The following is an 841-nucleotide window of genomic DNA, read 5'->3' on the forward strand; positions in this document are numbered from 1 at the left end:
CACCAGGACTTACAAGTATATATAACATACAGAAAATTGCACTACTGGGTACTGCACACATTCTACGCAAAACACTTTCAATACAGTAAACATAAGAGCACCACAGCAAACCACAGCACATACCCAAGGCACACAGAGCTGCGCTAGGTAATGAAGTGAAAGCACGTTATAAAAATAAAACTACTGAATAATAATAATAATAATAACAACAACAACAATAAGAAGAAGAAGACATGAAAACTAATACAAGTAGCTACAAAACACCAACAAAACAAAAAATTGTTTTCATTTAAGGAATCTGACAAGTACTAAAGAAGTCATAGTATCTAACAACTATGAAGAAAAAGAAGAAATAAAAAGTCGACCTCGGCGGAGTTTGAACTGAGAACATAGAGACGGACGAAATGCCGACTCTGCCAGTTCGCCACCTTAACGTTCACAAAATATTGTTAATATATTTAAGGCCAACCAAGGCGGCAAACTGGCAGAATCTTTAGCACGTCGGATAAAATTCTTTGCGGCATTTCGTCCGTCTTCACATTCTGAGTTCAAATTCCGCTGAGGTCGACTTTGTTTTTCATCCTTTCGGGGGTCGATAAAAATAAGTACCAGTCGAGCACTGGTGTCAATGTAATCGACTCATTCCTTACCCCAAACACGCTGACCTTGTGCCGAAATTGGAAACCTATATATATTTAAGGGATGTAATATAGTTTATTCAAAGTGATTGGTTGGCTGGTTGGCTGGCTGTAAAAAATGACTCACCGAGCAATGACATTTCATGATCAGTGTTTACATGCCAGGTTAGTTCAGTGAATATATCTAAATAGATAGGCCTCGG

This window comes from Octopus bimaculoides, chromosome 7 (genome assembly GCF_001194135.2).
Source record: "Octopus bimaculoides isolate UCB-OBI-ISO-001 chromosome 7, ASM119413v2, whole genome shotgun sequence".
In the NCBI taxonomy this organism is placed as follows: Eukaryota; Metazoa; Mollusca; class Cephalopoda; order Octopoda; family Octopodidae; genus Octopus; species Octopus bimaculoides.